Consider the following 20,141-nt stretch of genomic DNA (forward strand, 5'->3'; position numbering starts at 1 on the left):
ACAGTGGTATAAGTTTTCAAAATATGTTACCATGGCCACAAAATAACAAGCACCTGAAAAGAGCTGCGTGGATCCTAGAATACATGGGTTGTGAGGGACAGTAGATCTCTCACAAGTGGGCCCATCTTTCCTTGGAATTACTCAGGGAACGATGTTCATAGAACACCTCATCTCTCTCCTTTCTTCTTGGTGTCTGTTTCTCCATTTCCTGTTTAACATTAACACTGAATTGTGAACCAGGTCAGCAAAAGCTAAAGAACTGCAAGACAGGCAATTCTGAGATGGATTAGTCAAAGGAGAAAAAATTGAATTACTGGATAAAATATGTACATGATACTTTGAACTTTTCGATAGAAAGCAGTCTCTGTCCATCTCTTACACACATGCACACACACACAGTTTCAGGACCACATTAGAAAGCTGATAGCCAGAACTTTGATGGAATATATATAGACTGAATCAGATTATGAAGGAAAGTAACTTAATTGTTCCCTGGCCATATTCTCTGAAAATGCAGTAAGTCATTCAAGAAAGGCTTCCCCCATCTCTTAAGTGGTTCAGGAATGGGAAGTCGACTGAAATGAAGTGAGTGCCTGCCTCCAGGCATTAGCAGCCTTTCAGGGACTGCTAGGTGCTTTGAGATGATGAAGTTATATGCTAACAGTCTGCAGGGCAGTGACATGCCCCCCTAAACACAGCAATAATTGTGGCTTCATGTACTTCAGCATTCACTTCCACATTTCAAAATGGCTTTTTGAAAAAGTGGTAAAGGACTTCACTGGAAGGGAGAGACTCCGGTGCTGTTGAGGGCAGGGTTCCATTCCCTGGAGCTGCAACTTTTGTTATGGTTTGTTTTCCTTCTCCTCTGTTCCCACCTGGTGGTCTTTGTCACCCTCATTCCTGAGGTCTAGGGAAAAGCAGTTTATCCAAAATGCGCAAAGCCAGACCTCAAACTCAAGTCCCATATTTACACAAGATCCTACATCGACATGCTAAAGAAGGATCCGAAAAGGCCACTTTAATATGCGTAGTCTTTTTTAAATGCAAATCTCTTTCTTTATCCCATGTTTTCTCATCTTCCCCTAGACTCCAGTTATGTCTTTCTGCCTCCTAAATAGCAGAGATTCTATAGAGCTGCCTGTCATCTCGTGAGATTTTCAATTTCCTTATGATAAATACCTTCCATTTTGGATCCCTTTGTATTCCTATGGGGCTCAACCCACATCATTTTTTACTCTCTACCTCCCTCTGCTGCTGAGAGGAGAAAATGTCAAATAAAAGCATGCCACTAGCACCCCCTGTAGGTAAATATCACTCCAGATTCTTTTGGAGAAAAAGATTCATGCCTATCTTACTTACCTGCGAAGACATCACAGATTCTCTCTGCTTTCCTTTAACACCAAACCTTCTGGTCAGTCCTGTTTCTTCACTGACTATTCACTTCTTAACGCACTTCTGTCCAGCTCTCCACATGTCCCAGTTTCTGCCTCTCCTGCTAATTTCTCTTACACAGGTTGCCAATCACTTATTTGCCGAGAGCAGTGACTTCTCAGTCCTAGTCTCTGTAGGTAGAGTGGAAATGCCTTTTTAGGTTTATCAACATTTGTAAATCTTGGCCAACCTTCTTCCTCACGGAGTGTGGGCCTCACAATTGCAGGTATAAAAGATTTACAAAGTTATGAATCAGCACTGCCCCTGCAATTACTGTTTTGGAGCCTAGCCTCTCCTTGCTGATATGGTCCTTAAACCACAGCATCCAGTTTCTTGCTCCTATACTCCGTTTCTCCTTGCCTTGCTTTACCTTTATCAAATGCAGCCCCCAAGGTAAGATCTTGAGGATTCATTGGCCCTCACTTAATATCAGTAACTCTATCTCAAATGAGATGCACATAGAAAGCCCCATATGGTTCCTGGCACCAAGATCAGGCCATACTGTGTGGGCACCCTGGGCAGGTAAGAGTGTGGTACCCCTTTAAAAGAACATGCTTAGAATGTTTATTCAACATGTTTTTGGCAGAAATGGGAAAACTGGTGTTCTGTTGGAAAAAACAATCATGAACCTTTTAACTATCTTTGTATTCCTTTTTCCAAAACTAAAACTCTATCTAGCAAGAATGAGATAGAGTTAAAGATAATTTAGCAGAAAGACAAGTGGGCCTAGGGGCTGTAGGGAATATGAGTTTTTACAGTTCACGGCATTTCTGTTGAATATCCCCAATTGACAATCAGCCTCCCAGGCCTTGTGAGCAGGCCTGGTAACTGCTAAGTCTCCCTTCTTGTTCCCTTTCAAAGCATCCTACTCTCTTTGTCCCCCACCTATCCTCACCTATTACTAACTCCCATCTTCAAGAATATGAAATACTTGTTATTCCAAGGATGATGCTTTACTTGTGCTCACCAAAATACATGTCTCCCAGTTATCAAGATTCTCTCTTTCTAGAAGGTAGTTTCTTGCCACAGTTTCAAATTTAAAACAAGAGACTTATTCCATATGTTGAATGGGCGAAGGGCCAAGTTTCATTTGTTAGGCTGCTAACATAAGGAATTACATGTGGAAACCTGAGTTAACTGGCACCAAATTTCCAATTACTCCAATGACATGTAGTTACTCCTTGTAAATTAATACCCCAGGCATCTGTTTAAGTGCACTTACCCTTAGTTCAGCATAGCCTAGCATGTGAGTAGCTTGTATATGGCCATGACTATTTTCTTCTCAACAGGAATCAACGAATTACCATTGTGGTGGGAAAACCTGTTTCTCCCTTGAAATACTTCTCAGTCATTAAGGAGTAGGTGGGAAGGTTTCCCTTCTGGAGTTTCTGAAACTGCACCACTAGTGGGGACTAAACACCACCTGTGTGAAGGGAGTTTCCTTGTAGTCTTTCCCTGAGCGGGGGGGTTGGATTCACACCCTTGTCTATAGTAATGCATAGAGAAACCTCTCAGATCCTCAAGGGGAGAAAACAGTTCTCTTTTTCAAGTGGATCAAACCACCCTTTTCATAATAGATTGAGCCTTTCTCTGGCAGTTGTTCTGTGAAAAGGGAAAGCCTAAAGAAGTAGCCAAGTGAAAAATTGATGCAACGTGCATTAAGTGACCTGAGGAAAATTTACTTGACTTGTGGTATCAGAGCAGCACAACGCACATCAGGAACCTCACTGGTGGCTTCAAACTGAGAAAAGATAATAATTAACTATTTAGTTCCTGCTCCTTGAGTTTGGAGAGCATCACTGTAGGAAGAAGTATTGAGGTAGTATATGACAACAACTTTATTTTGCACCTCCTGTGTGCCAGGCAGTCTACTAGCTTTTCCATGTGTGCTATCTCAATCCAGCCAACAACCCTATTTGGTAGGTTGTTCTGATTTTACAGGTGAGAAAGAAGACTTCAAAATTATTACCATCCCAAGGTCTCATGACTGTTGAGAAGAGAAACCATATTCAACCTACAGGTCTGCACAGCCCGTTCCTACAGAGATTTAGCTGAACATTAAACATCAACTTTATCCTCTCATAACCACCTTAGTGTTTTGAAAACTCCGGTTTTCAGAGCTCAGTGGTCTCGTCCAGTCTGCTTTGATCCTAGTACTTCCTCCTGCTCCATATCTATCCTAGTTTCTATCTCCTTCTTAGCCATAGTCACTTCTTATATGTTTTATTTTCCTTCTTATCCTCTAATGTAATTCTGGATTCAGAGAACTTGCCAATGAGAAGAAACCATGGATAATTTGCTGAGAAGGAAGGGTTAAGTGGCTTGTTGGAGATCACAACCCCAGTGATTCAGGAAGATGGTACTTAGATCTGTGCATGCCCCTGTTGCGTGCTCTTTTCACTCTGCTGGGCTGGCTCTGAAGAGCACAGATAATCCTCATTTAACCAAAGCCTAGTGGAAGAGTCAGATCAGCACCCATGTCTCCTACCTAACTCTAGAATCTGTGTATTCTCGAACAAGCTGCATTCATTTTAGTTGTAATCTGCATCTTAATGATAATCCCTTCCCATGCACAGTGCATCACTGTACCAAAGAACTTTAGGCCATTTCCCCCATTTCACATATAAGCAAACTGGGCTCTAAAAGAGACACCTTCAGTAGTTACCATTATTGGGAACTACTAAAGCACCTGCCACGAGCTTTATAAATATCATTAATCCTTAAAGCATATCAAGTAGGCATTACCTATATTTTACAGGTTCAGGTAGCTTAACACACTAGATTATATAGCTAGCATAGCACATGGAAGAGTCAGGTTTTAAACTGGGGACTCCATAGCACCATAGACTGCTTTTTATATACTATGCACTGCCATGGTCATATGGCTAGTAAGTGGTAGGGTTGTGAGCACAGTCTAGGATTTTAACATCTAACTTAGTACTCAGTTCTTTATAATGTGCAGACTCTGAATAGTCTGTTGAAAAGGATTGATACACATGCAGACGTGCACACCTACACACACAGTTTTAAACATTTTAGTACAATTTCTTCCAAATCACCCATTTATTTATAAACTTTGATCATTTTGAAAGTGCATGGTTTATATTTTAATGTTTTAACCTAAATCTATGAGTATATTTGCTCTCATTAGAAGAATGGAGTGTCATGCTGGATTTCTGACCCCGTGGGTGACGTTGGATAATGACCCCAACCTCTAAAAAAGAGTTGTTAACATGTAGCGTTTTTTGTCTCAGTTTGCAAATGAGGCTCACTGTCAGTTTGGGTTTTATTAGAGAATGGAAGTTCCAGTTTAACTCCCTGAAAGTGCTGATTTATTATAGGAAAATGCTGGCAAACATTTTAGACTTGCAAAATGACTTCTAATCACAGTTCAGGCGAAATTCGTTCTTCTGCTGATTTAGAATGTTGGAGAGTGAGAAGAGTGAGGAGGAGGGACAAGTTATGCTGTCCTTATTGAATTCATGCCATGTTCCAGATAAGAAGCTGCCTTCCTTGCCCTGGAAGATGCTGTGACCCTGGCTTTGCCTTCTGGCTGAATGCACTACTAAGCAGGAAGAAAGCCTCAACCCCAGCTCTAACAATCCACTGCCATTTAGCACTGGTTCACTTGGCATTTCCCCTGAGATTCTTCAAAACGCTAGCCTTTTGAAATGTTTTTCATGTCAGGTCCACGTGAGTCACCTGCTCAGCTGTCCCCAAGGCCCATTACACAGTGGGACTGTGGCTCTAAGGGGACCCAGGCCCTCTCCACTGAGCTCTTCTATGAAAGGAAGATGGCTTACCAAATGACCTTACTGGGACTTTGCACTATTTTTAAATTTTCTAGAAGATGAAAGAAATTGGCCCTTCTCCCTTTTTCTTTCTTTCTGGTAGTGGGTATAATAATTTCTCCTGATGAACAGAGTGTCCACAGAGAATTGTTTCATGCTGGAAATCAGGCAGATGGCTTGGGTGTTGTCTCAGATCATCAGTAAAGGCACCAGCTAAGTTAATGACTAGAAGGACCTGGAAGAAATTAACATGCTTCTCATGGTAAGCTGTGGCTTGGGGAAGCTGGTGATGGTGAGAATGCTGGAGGCTGTCTGACAGAGGGAGAGAAAATAGGGTTCTTGTAACTTCTGGGCTTCAGCACCAGCCCTCGTGATCCTGCCATTGCCAGTGTGATCTGCCTTATGTCAGCATGCACAGGGTCCCAGCCTAACTGAGCCTCGTGAGTGGGTGGGCTTGGATGCTCGCTAGCTGGCCTTCCAACTCCAATATTCTGATCTACATAAAATGCTGAGTGAGTGGGAAGTGTTGATCACATTTAATACTGAGTAATTTTCTTAAGAACTTGAGTATGTCATACATTTCTTTTTTCAGCTTTGGAAATGATTCACTTTTATGACACATGAGTAAGACTTTTATTCACCAAAGAACCTCAAGCATAATAGCAAGTGAAGGAGGATGGAATTATCTTAAAGGGCTGTTCTGCAGTGCCTCCCCATCAGGAGAGCCAAGTAGACAGTGAAGAAAAGCTATTTAGGGCAGGACAGATAGAAACATTCCCAGCAGGGCCTTCACAATGCTCAGGTTACAATTCCCAGTTAAGAGAAATGTCCTGAGGTTGCACAGGTATAAAGGTGACCTGTGAGGTACTTGGCTCTCTTGGGCTTTAAGACCAAAATTTGAAAGTTGAGCCTGACCCTTTATCACTGGCTTTCCTCCCAGAGTCTGACCTGAGGCAAACAGATTGCCTGACAGTTTTAAGTTCTCCAGTTTCTGTTCAGCTGAGACCTGAGTGTCAGGTCAGCTAACAGGCTCCCCGTTGGAGAAACATGGCTCTAGGTTTCAGTGCACTGAGAGATGTTAACTTCTGCCTGGTCTCAGGGTACATCCCCACCTGGGTGCCAGCTCCAAGGGCAGACTATGCACTCACCAGGCTTATCTGATATGCAGTGGGCAGATATAGCTATGTGCTGTTCACCTGCTCTGTGCCCTCATGCCCAATCTAAGACTGTCCAAAGCCCAGCCTAATCTCTGCTTTATCTGGAAGAAGAAAAGACCATTGTCCTGGACTGAAAGCCCAGAAGGTACTCATCTCCAACCTGGATCAGAGCCCCATTTTCACCGGTAACTCTTGAGTCATCTTGTATCTCTGAGCCTCAGCTTCCTCATCTGTAAAATATAAGCTTTATTCTATAAATATTGAGTGTCTGCTACTTACCCAGATGCTGCCTAAGGTATTGTGAATGCAGTGGGGGAGAGCAGGGACAAATAAAACCCACTCCTCATAGAAACAAACCTCATAAAATCTTAGGAGGATTCCATGAGATAATGTGTGTAAAATGTTAGCATCTTGTCTGACCCTAGTGGGTGCTTTCTACATGTTAGCTTTAATGAGTTTTCCTCCAAAGAAGGTAGAAAATATTTCAAAGCATGTCCTTTCCTGCCTTGGTCTGTGCACATGCATTTCTCTCTGCCAAAAAGGCTCGTCCTTAATTCCTATGCCTAGCTAACTCCTGTTCATCCAGTTCTCAGTATAAATGGTCACTTCTTCAAGGTGGCATTTTTCTGACCAGTCTATCCTTAGATCCCCCTGTTTGTTCCCAGGGCAACTGGTACTATACTTTGAGGTATCCATCCTCTTGATAATTATGACTTGTTTAGTGTCTGTTTCCCTGACTAGACTGTAAACCTAGTGTAAACAGCATCCATGTTGACCAGAAATCTTGATGCTGAGCTTTGAGATTCTGCATAAACATCTGACCATCTTGCTGATATTTGAAGGGAATGTTTCCCTTCGAATGAGAAAATTGCACTGGACAGAAAAGAAGAATCTGAACCACCAGGAGCACATGGGTCCTTTCTTCCCTCTTTTCTCTCTCCTACCATGAAGAGTAGGGACGGCCAAGAAATGGCTGAAGAAAGGCCATTCCCTGGGCGGTACCCACATCTCCCAGAAGCAGCAGGTAGTCAGGGAATGCAGGACGGAGAGTTGGGTTCCCCATTGTTCGCAGGAACTTAACCAGAGCCCATTCAAGGACGTACTGGGAATGGGGCAGTAAGGGTCTTCTTTGATACCATCTGCCACAGCCACACCTTTGTCTGTTCTCACCACAGCCAGGCAGCATGACTTAAAGGAAGTCTTGTTTCTTGTAACTATAGACAGTAGAAGCCTGATAAAATGAAATCTAAGGTCATAAGACTGAAATGGCATCAGCAGCAGAAATGTCTCTGTCACCTTGTGTGAAAGATGCCCCCAGCCTCAGTACCTTTTGGATGAGACCTTGGCAAATATACAGCCATTTACATGTGACTCACCAGAAATGTGAATGTTCTTGCCCTTTTGTGCCCTGTGAGATTTAACAAAGCAGCAATGTGACCTGACCCCAGTGGTTTTCTTTTGGCCAGAATCCAAGTCCTCCAGGCAGTGCTGGACTTCCCACATGCATTCCTGCCAGCCCACTATATGGAACTACAGGGCAGTCCTCTCTGCCAAGCCTTTCTAACCTCTTTGCCTTTGTCCAGGCTGTTCCCTCAACCAGAAGTGCCTTTTTTCCATACAAACGCATATGAATAAACCTCAATTCATTCTTCAAGACTAAGATGATATCACTCTATAACTCCTCTGACCATCCTTTCCCCCAAATTGGACTTAGTTATTCTGAACCCTTATACCAGTGTAGTGAAGTTATTTATGGATTTCCCGCTCAGTCATCTGAAGGCAGAAACCAAATCTTGTTCACATTTCTGTCCCCTTCGACTAATATAGTATCTGCACCTACAATTTGCTATAGTATTCTATACTGTAGGTGCATAATGAATGAATAGCTGAAAGTCGAGCATTTGCAAGGTGTGTGCTGGCCAGTGGGTCAGCCAGGATGCCTAAGGGCAAAGGCATGTGCCAGAAACCATGAGTGGAGACGTTTTTGGACAAATTGTTGAAACAGTGAGAAGTTGTTAAAGCCTTGTGGGTAAGGAAACGGCATAAGGAAGTAGCACTTTGGATACACTCTTTGAGGGCATGGGCGCAATGATGTTAAAGGAAGAAAACTTAATATTCTATAGATGGGGGAACTGAGGCTTGGGGAAGTTAAGTGATTTGCCAAAGGACACACAGCTAGTAAGTAAAGGACACCGGTTTAGAATCTAGACCTGGTTTCAAAGTTTGTGTTCTTAAACAGTATGCAAAAACTCAACCACATCTGCATACAACACCTTGAACTAGTATCCTTTAGATCTTCAGGGAATTCCCCTCCCAACTGTGTTAAGTTTGATGCCAGAATATCACTAGCCCTCATGGGGCCTCAGTTTCCTCTTCAGTAAATGAGGAGAGTTGGGGTGACTCTAAGGCCACTTTTAGGCTCTGAGATGCTATGATTCTCTGTAGAGTACAAATGGACTTTCTAACCTGGAAGTCAGCTTGGTCAAAACATAAGCATACTTGTGTATTGGGCCTGAAAATCCTTCTCAGGTGTTGCAGTCATGATTCCAATACACACAAAAAGCTGTGAACTATTATCTTAGAGGTCTAATCATTCGTCCCAAATGAGTATTCAAAATATACTCGGGCATCTAAGTTTTCTGAACTCACAGAAAGTTCCTGTTTATCTGAAGTCTACTTAAGTCACAGCAAAGTTTCCACTTATTCTCCATGCTTTCCATGTTATTCCAAATCACACTGAAATAAAGTTCAGTATTGCATTACCCACATCTGTGGCACCCAACTCCCAATCCCCCTGCCACCTCACCTCATCACACAAGTCTCAATCGACCCTACATGCAGTTCTGTAACTTCAGGCTGAATCTTATGGTGGAACACATCTGAAAATGTCTGTGTGGTTCAGAATGAACTCTGAAAAAGTTTCCACCCATACCATTGAATAACATCCTGTTGTTTTGGCTTTTTTTTTTTTCTATCAAATCTGTGCAATAATGCCTTTGATTTGGCTTTCATTTGCAATGATCTGCCTGACACCATTTTTCTGAAACATTCAGAACCAAATACAATCTTATTATAGTCAGCTACATAAAGTGGACCTTTCAGAGCATAAAGAAACATCTGTCTTCCATCTGTCATGCCTGAAAAATAGGACTTTCAATAGAGCACTTTGTAGGACACTAGTGCTTTTAATGGGCAAGAAATCCATTTCTGACTAAAATCTCAATAAATATATCTAACAGAATGTTTTCATCTTACAAACTGTCTTTGAAAGAGCACTTCAAAGGCCACTCTAGCAAAGTGGCTTATTAAGAACATTGTCTCTAGACTCAGCCAAACCTGGTTCAAACACTTGCTCTGTGATATACTGGCTGTGTCATCTTGGAAAGTTATTTAACCCTGATAATTTTAAGTTTTCTCAGGGATGTAAAACAGAATGCTAGCATCTACCCTGAGAGATAATATTTTTAAAGAGACTGGCACATAGTACAGCACCAAATAAACATCAGCTGCTGTTCCTGTTTTGTTGTTGCTGCTATTAATACTAGGAGCAGAATGGCCTGATTCCTGATGCAGCTGAATGAACACACCATTTGGAATCAGAAAACCTGATTTTGCACTCTACCATTGCCACTGACTAGTCAGATGACCCTGGGGAAATCACTGAATGCTTCTCAACTTAGCTTCCTCGTCTGTAAAACAGGGAAAATAAAAATAGCTATCTCACAGATAACGACTGAGGTTCAAATAAGGTGATTTATGTGAATTTCCTTTGCCAACTTCTAAACTCGGTACATATGCATTACTTGGTGATTGTTAGTGTTATGGACTGAATGTTTGTGTCTTCCCCCAGAATTTATACATTGAATCTGTAACCCACAATGTGATGGTATTAGGAGGTAGGGATTTGGGGGGTAGTTAGGTTTGGATGAGGTCACGAGGGTGGAGCCCCACATTAGAATTAGTATCCTTACAAGAAGTGACTAACAGCTAACTCTCTGTCTGTGTGTGTCATGTGAGGACAGAGCAAAAAGTCAGCCGCCTACAAGCCAGGAAGAGGGCCCCCACCAAGAACTGAATCTGCCAACACCTTTGTCTTGGACTTCCTAGCCTCTGGAACTGTGAGAGACAAAGTGTCTGTTGCTTCAGCTACCCAGTCTAGGATACTTGTTATCACAGCTCAAACTGACTGAGACCCTTAGTAACAACACCAGAACTGAAGAATATATCTAATTTTCTTATTCAGAAATTTTTATTTACAAAAACCTTAGTGATGTGCTCAAGCAATTATAGCTGATTTCCACTTAGTCACAGAAGTGAGGATTCTTTGCATGGACTAAGGTAGCATCAGGTATAGAATGTCTGCCTTTTCCAACAAAATTTTGTCATCACTGTGTACTCACCTTAGACCTGGTCTCTGTGAATGTTTAAAATGTGTCCTTTCTGTTAGCAATGGGTCAGGAAAAAATAGGAAATTAAGAGAAAAAATTTTAAAACATGTCCTGGTCAATTGCCAATACATCTGAAGAAGTGGTGTTTCGAGATCTTTGGGGTGTCACTTTTCTGGCCGGAAACCTCAGTGGCTGGTGGTGCCTTTGTCTGAGTTTTGCTCAGCCTGCAAGGCTTGTTCCACCCACTCAGCCTGGCAGGTTGCACTCAGCTCACACCACTGGTCTGGATCCCACGCCTCTAAGAGAGACTGCGAGTCAGGCGTTGAGTGGCAAGGGGTGTGTATGCGAGTATGGGGTCTGGCCACTGCACAGTCAGACATGCCGGCTGCTACCACAGGGTGGGCAGCTCCAGGTGCCAGCACAGGCACTGGTTCTCTGTGAGGCTGCAGCTGGACCAGGCGCACCACAAGCACCTTCCTCGGCGGGCACCAGGGAATGTAGCAGCACCCAGAAACTTGGAAACATCAGAAACCGTGGAGCCCCAAAGAGGGAGTCAAAGCCCTGGCTCTGGGAGCTCCCAGGTCTGGGCTTCCTGAAGGGCCACAACTCTTCTCTCCTTTTCACCCACAACATGGCGAGCAAGGGGCATGTTTCAGCCCTGTTTGGGTTATAGATATTTTAGCTTTGCCATGTGGCCGGCCCTGAGTTCTTGAGCTGCGACCAGGAAGAATGAGGTGCACAGACAAGTGGAGGGTAAACAAGACAAAGAGGAGCTTTTCTGAGCGGTAGAACAGCTCAGAGGAGACCTGCAGTGGGTATCTCAACCAGTGTTCAGCTCTCATCAGAGAGGGTAGCTCCTCTCTGCTAGGCAGGTCATCCTGATGAGTCTCTAGCTGTCAGCAGAGAGGGTAGTTTCTCTCTGCAGCTGGTCCCATTCTCTTCTCAGCTCTCAGAAGATGGGAAACCCTGGGGTGGGCAGCTCCTCTCTGCAGCAGGTCATCCCATCGTCTCTCCGTCCTCTATCCTCTCTCTGTCCTCTGTTGGGAGTCTGGCTGAACCAAGGGTTTTTAAGGGCCTCAGAGGGGAGGAAGTGTGTGCTGATTGGTCCATGGGTAGCCATTGGCAAGCCCAGGAAAAGCTCTACAAGTCCTCCCTCTGGTCCTTGGGACTGGCAGCCCGGTCCTCAGGCTTCAAGTCCTCCCTGGTTTGAGGGTGGGGCTTCACTAGGGACCGATCCCCTTCTACCCAAGAGACTGTCTGCCTCCTGCTACTGTTCATGACACCCAGACTGTTCATGCCAAGGAACACCTGCAGGCCAGCACCGGGCTGTCCTCAGCACCCCCTCGGCCCCCTCCCCACTGTGCTTATCAGTGCCCAAAGTCCAGAGGGGACTCAGGTGGCAGGGGCCTGGCATGTCAGCACTGCCCTGTGTGTGTGTACACCCAGCTGGGCTGTGACAGCGCCCACACTTGGCCTCAACTCCACTCTGTGATTAGAGCCAACAGCAGGGAGAGGCCAGGCAGCAGGAGCAGACACCTTCAAGCCTACAGGGGCTAACAGGGGGGATTCCCAGGTCCCCTGAGAGTGCAGAGATGCCCGGGTCTGCAGCAGCAACCTGGACGGCTATAGAGGCGCCTGGGAGGGTGGGGCTCCTGCCTGCTCCTTGCTCCTGCCGGCTCCGTGGAACACTGCACCACTCCTGGCCCGGCTCCACCTCAGGGCCCCTCTCTGCGTGCCCCTCTGTGCCCAACCATGCTGCCCCCACACCAGAGGACAATTCAGCCTGGCCCCATCGTGGAGGCTCCCAGGGCAGCAGACTCCAGGGGTTCCCAGGGGCAGGCTCCTCTGGGGACTATTCACCTCCTCCCCACACCTCCCCACAGTGGCAGTGGGCAAGAGCGATGACATGGGGCCAGGGTACAGAGTGGCAGAGGCTCTGGGTCTGGGAGTGGGTCCCGCCTGGCTGCAGCCAGTGCAATGGCAGCACTGCTCTGGATGGCCCACCACTGCCATCAGCTGTAAGACAGAAAAGGGCTGTCAACTTGCCTACTGGGTGTTGTTTTGATGTGGTAAATGCAGGTTTTTCAGATTGTATCTCCCCTTCCCAGTGCATTCAAAACAACTAGCAATTCAGCTACTTTCTGCCCTTCTGGGTACCTGATCTCTTTTGTCTGTTTTGTAGTATGGAAGTCATTGGGCTGGGGTTTTCGATACTAGTCAGACTTAAATTTGAGTCCTGCCTCCTCACCTTCCCAGCTGTGTTATCTTAGACAAGTCAGGCAACCTTTCTACAACTCAACTTTTCTCATCTGCAAAATGGGGAAGAATAATAACCATGTTTCAAGGTGATTAAGAAAATTGAAACAACACATATAAAATTCTTAGTCATATCTGACACCCAATAGGTACCTATCACCTTATCTTCCTTCCCTTGAGTCTTCTTCTTATCCACTCTCACTCCCAATGCCTGATTATTGAGCCCTTTCTGGGGCCCTTGGTGAGATGATCACTAACAGAATCAATGGCTAATAGAGCCTGTAAGAAAGTGTCCCTGGGGAAACAATCAATATTTCTAAACTAAAATTATTGTTCCAGGTCTTATAAATACTTGGGGCTTTTGGATATTTCAGTAAAAACAATAGACTCCTACTAGATATATTTGCTAATTTAATATCTTAAGGTATGTGTGTGTGAGCTTGGATAGCAGACACATAATCGCTTGCTATGTAAAGCGAAAGAGCAAATAGTATCTGAACCTGATGGACAGAAAACCCACCATGTGTCAGCAGTCAAATATTGGACTCAAAATATAAAGCAAAAGAGAAAAATACCCCCAATTGCCTGTAGAACTGCCCTGTCCAATGTGATCACCGCTAGCCACATGTGGCTATTCAGGTCTTGGAATGTGGCTTGTTTGAATGAAGATGCTCTGTAAGGATAAAATATACACTAGACTTCAAAAATTGGTTTAAAACAAAATAAAATAGATCAATATTTTTATATTGATTACATGTTAAAAGGATATTTTGGCTATATTGAGTTAAATAATATATATTATTAAAAGTAATTTCATTGATTTCTTTTTACTTTTTAAAATGCAGATACTAGAAAAGTTTAAATTACCTCTATGGCTTGCATCTTATTTCTACCAGGCAGTTGTGCTCTAGAATAAAGTCTAAACTTGACCTCGACCTGAACCTTAAGTCTTCAGTACCTTAGAAACATTAAGACACAAAGTCACTAAATTCAAGTCTGGAAATAGGGACAATTATTGCATACCTACTAAGAGTACAAAGATTAATAATGCAGAGTTCTTGTCTTTAAGAAAAAGAAAGTGAACTGCGGTTCATTGAACTCTACTTTGAGCCAGGATCTGAGCATCCCTGCAAGTTAGTATTATAATTTCCATACAACTCATCTCTAGCCTTCAATGCCTCCTCCATTCAGGACCCAGAAATCTTCCTGAACTGATATGAGCACAAGCATTCTCTTCCCCATTACCCTCTTTCCAACTCCAGCCTGTAACTACCATTAAAAAAAAAAAAAAAAAAAAAAAAAAAAGAGGGAAGACGGAAGGGGGATGTGTACTTTCTATATTATTTATTCCAGTGCCAGGACTTTTCTTTATCTTTCAATTTGTGAACTTTTGAAATCCCATTAGATCAACTGCAAGGACATAATAGTGTCCATGCTAGAAAAAGCACACAAACTGAGTTATTTACTTCTCAATCAGCTCAGCTTCTCACCATAAAGCATCAGGAGCAATTACTCTTATTTTTCTCAAAGACAAACGCAGAGCCTCACTCCTGTCACCCAGGCTGTAATGGCATGATCACAGCTCACTCCAGCCTCAGTTTCCCAGGTTCAGGTGATTCTCCCACCTCAGGCCCTGGGACTACAGGCACGTGCCACCACACCTGGTTAATTTTTTGTATGTTTGGGAAAGGCAGGGTTTTACCATGTTGCCTGGCTGCTCTCCAACTCCTGAGCTCAAGCATTCCACCTGCCTTGGCCTCCCAAAGTGTTGGGATCACAGGTATGAGCCATTGCACCCAGTCTAGATTTCTAACTGGCACCTCAAACTTATCATGTTCAAAGCAGAATTCCAGATTTTCCATCCCTTCCACATGTTCCTCTTAAACTATTTTGCATCTCAGAAAATTGACATTCCTTTCTTCCTAGTAACCAGGCTAAAAGCTTTGCAGTTATTTCTGACTCCTCTCCCTCTCTTAACCCACATTCAACCTGTCACATATTCTTAAAGCTCTACTTTCAAAATGTGTTGACCAGAATTTGGCCACTTCTCACCACCTGACATCGATTACCCTGGTGCAAACCATTATGGAGTCTCCCTTTGATGACTTATAACATCCTAACTTTGTCCCCTGCAGTCTGTTCTTAGCACAGCAGCCAGAGTAACCCCGACACAACTTAGATCGCATCGCCTCTACTCAAAATTTTCCAGTATGACAGCGACAGTGACTACAGCCAAATTATCTTTGGTGTTGCCCAAAGCTCTGCACTCATTGACTCCAGCCATACTGGACTCCTTGCTGTTCCTCAGACACACCAGGGAGTCTCCCAACCCCAAAATGTTCTTTCTCCAGTAGCCACAGGCCCACCCTCACACCTCCTTCAGGTCTTTCTTCAACTGCCTCTTCGCAGGGAGGACACTTCCCTGATCAGCCTTTTAAAAATTTGTCATTGCCTTGTCCAAATACTCCCTTTCTCTGTATTATTATCCTTTGTAGCACTTATCACCAGCTGACATGTCTTCTACTCATTTTTTATTATTTGTGTCCTCTGAAATAGAATACAAACCCCACAAAGATGAGGAGTTTATTTATTTATTGTTATATTTCTAGTTCCTAAAATAGTACCTGACCCAAAATATATGCTCAATAAATATTTGTTAAATGAACGAATGAAATTTTCAGATGAGAAAAATGTGCGGGGCCTGGTGGCTTATGCCTATAATCCCAGAACTTTGGGAGACCAAAGCAGCCAGATCACTTGAGATTAGGAATTCAAGACAAGCCTGGCCAACACAGGAAAACCCCGTTTCTACTAGAAATACAAATATTAGCCAGGCATGATGGCATGCACCTGTAATCCCAGCTACTCAGGAGGCTGAGGCAGGAGAATCGTTTGAACCTGAGAGGCGGAGGTTGCAGTGAGCTTAGATCACAACACTGCACTCCAGCCTGGGCAACAGAGTGAGACCCTGTCTCAAAAAAAGAGAGAGAGAGAGAAATGACATAGGGAAGTTCAGTTTTAGCCCAACACCAATGGACTAGTAAGGTCAGACTGACTCCTGAGGATTAGAACTCAGGTCTGACTGACTCCTGAGCCTGTGCTCATTCCAACTCTCTATCTGGTTCTCAGGAGATAATAGGGGGCTCTGATATCCAACTACAAGAGCTGACAGGCTGTAAAGGGCCATGGGGGAAGCACACACCAAGGTTCAAGTGTAAATCCTGCTAGAAATACTGAGCTAAAACAGAACAACACTTTTGGCAGCATTGTTGACAGTCCCTGAGATGAAGGAAAGTAATTTGAGGGCATCTGCTGAAACTTTCCAGTTTTAAGACTGGCTTTCACTATTTTTCTTTCAGCTGTCGCTTTCTCAGATAATGAATGTACCATATGTCTCTATCTCCAGGTTCCCATACAAATTAGGAAACTAAAAATGCCAGATGATTAAAACAGATTTCTGCTTGTTTCCATGGGAAATCAACTGCTGGGAGCCCTCAGGAAATGAGAGGAAGAGTGTGTTCAGCTGAAGGTGTTCACTGGTGAAAACATGCACTCTGCTTGCAACCCAGGTACCAGTCCACAGACTGTTCAAAATTTTGGCCCAGGTGAGACACCGTCCTGAGCTGCCTGCCCTGTTGGTGGCCAAGTGAGACTAGAGATCATTGGGCCCTGTCCTACTCCCTTGTGCCTCCACAACCAGGGGGCTGGGCACTATATGCCAGGTTCTTCATGTTAGGTCCCAGCCAATGGTGCCAGGAAGATTTACTAATGACAAATAGACAGTAATGCAGGGGCCCAGCCTCATCAACCCAGTGTGAGTTCAGCATATTTTGAGCCCTCTAGCAGATCTTCTGGAAGACAGTGGGGATGTACCATCAGGGATTCTTGCTAGAAGGGTCACTTCCGGCCATCTACAACTAGACAGAGTTAATTCAGGTGCGTGGGAACAGCATTCTGTAAAACACAGCCAAGTGTGCCCCAGGCAACTGTGCCAAGGATATCTCTAGGAGGCTCTGATGATTACTTGTTCCTGCTTGCCCCAGAATTAGCACCAATTTGCCTGAAAGAGATAACATTGAGGGAGGAGGTTGCAAAGAGATTTCATTATTGTCTTGACAGTGAAAATCTCTGATTTGTCTGGGGAAAATTGGTTCAGGAGCTGACTCTAGTCTAACTTGAGTGTCGATAAATCTCATTCCACCTCTTGCAAATCTAGGGGGAAAAGACAACCTTTCTTGGCTTTATTAAACCAGAGTGTGACTTGAGCTTGCCATAATGAGGCTCAAAGATGGAAACTAGGCAGTAAAGGAGAACGTAGAGTTTAAATTTGGATTCAGACAACCCTGAATGTTAATGCTTGTTCTTTAACTTACTATGAGATCTCAGGGAATTCTGAGCCACTATGAGTGCCTACAAAGTGAGGATAAGAATACCTACTCCTCAGGGAGGTTATGTCTTCATAACTTATGTTATATATGTCTTCATAAGCTTCTGTTAAATAAGCTAACATAAGTAAAAGCATTTGTTCCGAGCCTGCTAGGCAGTGGATACTCAATGCCTTGTGACTTCTCTTTTCTTTCCCTCTGTTGCTATGTTTTACTGTCAAAATTGGAAACAGATAGCTTACTGAGCAATAAATAGGCAGGGCCCTTCCTCTCCCATACACCACTATCACCAGTACCAGCAACTTGATTTTTCTCAGAATTACTATCTAGGATATAGACAGAGCAGAGAAATTCAAATCTTCACATATAACATATCCACTTACTTATAACTTATCATCTAGGCTTGATTTTTTTTTTTTTTTTTTTTTTTTTTTTTTTTTTTTTTTTTGCCTAGGTAGAATATTTTTCAGAGAAACTAAGTGACGAAGGACACTCATGTTGTCTTCTGCCTAAATAAACAACTAGCAGAACCCTGTGAAATTAAAACCATGGTTCACAGTGCAGTCCAAATGCCTTGCCCTAGGCTAGTCAAAATATGTTGACTCCTCCTGTCTTCAGATGATTCATAGGCATGATTCCTTAGCATGAGGCTATCCTAACATGTTCTAGGTAAGCCAGATTAGAGGAAGCAGTTTTATCATTTTGTAGTCCTGGGCAGGCCATTAGTAAATCAGTTTTTCCATTGCAGCTATGCTATACAATCACGCTCCGGTGACTTGATCTATTTCTATAGATTCCAGTAATAGCTATTTAATACTGTCTCTATTCTGTTTCCACCTCAACTCAATTCTGACACTAACTACCAGAATTGGCACAGGTTAAGGGGCAGTGTCCTTCATGAGACTGCCCTCACTTAGGATGCCAGTCATGAGTCTCAGGAGGTCCCCAGGCAGCTCACACTTCTGCCCAACTGGCTTCAAATTTAGTGACTCCTATGACCCTGTCAGGTTCAGTCACTCACTAGAACAACTCACAGAACTCAAGAAAGCACAGATTTGATTACAGGCTTTTATAAAGACTACATCTCAAGAAGCGCCAAATGAAGACATACAAAGGACGAGGTCAGGGAGCGACCATACAGCTTCCACACCCTCACCCCATGGACTCAACGCATGCACCCTCTTGGTATAGCTTTATGTTCACTGATCAGGAAGCTCCCCTGAGCCTTAGTGTCCACAGTTTTTATTGGGCTTTCATTTTATATATGGTTGATTAAATTCTTGGTCAAATGATTGAACTCAGTCTCCAGCCCCCTTCCCCTCCTGGTTAGTTGAGTTTTTAACTCAGGTCAGGATGGCCCAAAGTTTGAGCACTCTAATCCCATGGTTGGTCTTACTGGTGACCAGCTTCCATCCTGAAACTACACAGGAGGCTATGGTCAGCCACTTCATTTGCATAACAAAGAGACCTCTATCACTTAGGGAATGCAGAGGGTTTTAAAAGCTCTGTAGTAGGAACCAGGAAAAAAGACCAATATAATCTTTATTATACCACAGTCTCCTACTGAGATTTACAAACCATGCAGGATTTGAGTTTAAGTTTTTCCCTTTGGACAATGGGGAGTTACTTAAAGCAAGGGGAAATTGTTACTGAACAGCTACTCTGGGCCAGCCATTCATTATATATGTGTTGAAAGCAGCACTTTGGGAAGATAAATCAGATGACAGCATGGAGAGTGGGTTGGATAAAACTAAAATGGGAAGACTGGGAAGGAGATAGTGGCCACTAGGTAGGCATAAAGTGATGAGAGTAAAACTAGAGGAGAGACATGGAAATGCAAAGGGAAGAAAGGAAAGGTTTGAGAGAGATTTTGAAGGAAGATTTCATCTTACATAAAGTTTTGTCACCATTACAAAATACTACACAATGGTTAGAGTAGTTAAAACTGCTTGAAGAGTTAAAACTACTTTCTAAAGATAGCCAAGTGATATAGATAAAGTGTCTCCTCTGTGATTTACAAGACCTTAGTATTTTATCTCTTGAACAAACTTCAGGACCCCATCTCAATCTTTAATGGCATACTCCCATTGGTTTCTGGACAGAAATATTGACACCTCTTGTCTTCAAATGGCTGAACTGTTTGTTTTAAAATTAATATTGCCCAATTTTACATTTCAAACAGCCTTTTGAAGTTTGCTTTAGAGTACAAGGCCCTCCCTACTCTGTAGATCACAAATGTATGAAGGATTTGGAGAGATCTTGAGATGCATCCCTGTAAAAGTCATGTAAAAAAGAACATGTAACACTGGTGTGTTAAAACTAGCTATTTCTTCCTGCATGTGATTTCAGTAAACAATGAAAGTCTTTTTTCAAAATTATTGGTGTGTAGCCATTTTTCTACATCAGTAACTAGGACATTGCCTCATTCATATCCACAGAAGTTCTACAATATTACAGATACTTTAGATAAGAATTTCTCAAAAATACAATTTCCTGTGTTTAAATTTGGGGTGAGGGAAAGAAATGATTATTTTAGTGTATCATGGGTGATATATTAAATTGAAATAAAAATGTAGAAACATTTTTAAGTTATATTTCTTTTATATTTATATAAACTTTATAAATTTTAATAAAAATTAAACTTTATTTACATAAATGAATACAAAGTTAAATAATCAAATAAACTTTTCATATAAAAGTATATAATTATATAGTATATTATATATAATATTA

The 20,141-nt window shown here is 43.0% G+C and overlaps 1 long non-coding RNA gene across 1 annotated transcript in view; it reads right to left on the reverse strand.

Moving 5' to 3' along the window:
• LOC115900838 overlaps positions 1-20,141 on the reverse strand; it is a 48,865-nt gene that overhangs the window by 14,834 nt on the left and 13,890 nt on the right. The window contains exons 3-4 of the long non-coding RNA XR_004060486.1: positions 1,360-1,562; positions 54-907 (exon numbers count right to left, since the gene is read on the reverse strand). This is a non-coding gene — a long non-coding RNA (uncharacterized LOC115900838). The remainder of the gene's footprint in view (positions 1-53; positions 908-1,359; positions 1,563-20,141) is intronic.

Source organism: Rhinopithecus roxellana, chromosome 12 (genome assembly GCF_007565055.1).
Source record: "Rhinopithecus roxellana isolate Shanxi Qingling chromosome 12, ASM756505v1, whole genome shotgun sequence".
Classification (NCBI taxonomy): domain Eukaryota; kingdom Metazoa; phylum Chordata; class Mammalia; order Primates; family Cercopithecidae; genus Rhinopithecus; species Rhinopithecus roxellana.